The following is a 345-nucleotide window of genomic DNA, read 5'->3' as shown; positions in this document are numbered from 1 at the left end:
TATATATCAACTGCAGTACAGAATTCATCATAGCACTTGAAACATTACTTACCTATTCATTCTCATTCTGTTTGAAACAATACAAGAACATTATCAGAACAAACAATATTAATATCTGTGTATATATCCATGTGTAAGCATATGACATACAGGCAGTGTACATAAGGTTAATTTTTCTTTCCAGTCAATACAGAAAACAGTATGAATATATCTGTTAAATTTGGAAGAATCAAATAGGCTGCAAACTTGCCACTACAAAATACATAAGCAACAGAAAGATATGGATAAGTGCAAAGGCAATCAGTAAGAAATGGATTACAAAAATGATAAGTGAAGCCAATGATG

General features: G+C 30.7%; 1 protein-coding gene across 1 annotated transcript in view; it reads right to left on the bottom strand.

The window, feature by feature from the left end:
• LOC119594738 (voltage-gated hydrogen channel 1-like) overlaps nucleotides 1–345 on the bottom strand; it is a 5,785-nt gene that overhangs the window by 1,895 nt on the left and 3,545 nt on the right.

Source organism: Penaeus monodon, chromosome 34 (genome assembly GCF_015228065.2).
Source record: "Penaeus monodon isolate SGIC_2016 chromosome 34, NSTDA_Pmon_1, whole genome shotgun sequence".
Classification (NCBI taxonomy): Eukaryota; Metazoa; Arthropoda; class Malacostraca; order Decapoda; family Penaeidae; genus Penaeus; species Penaeus monodon.
This window is presented reverse-complemented; position numbering and strand designations above follow the sequence as displayed.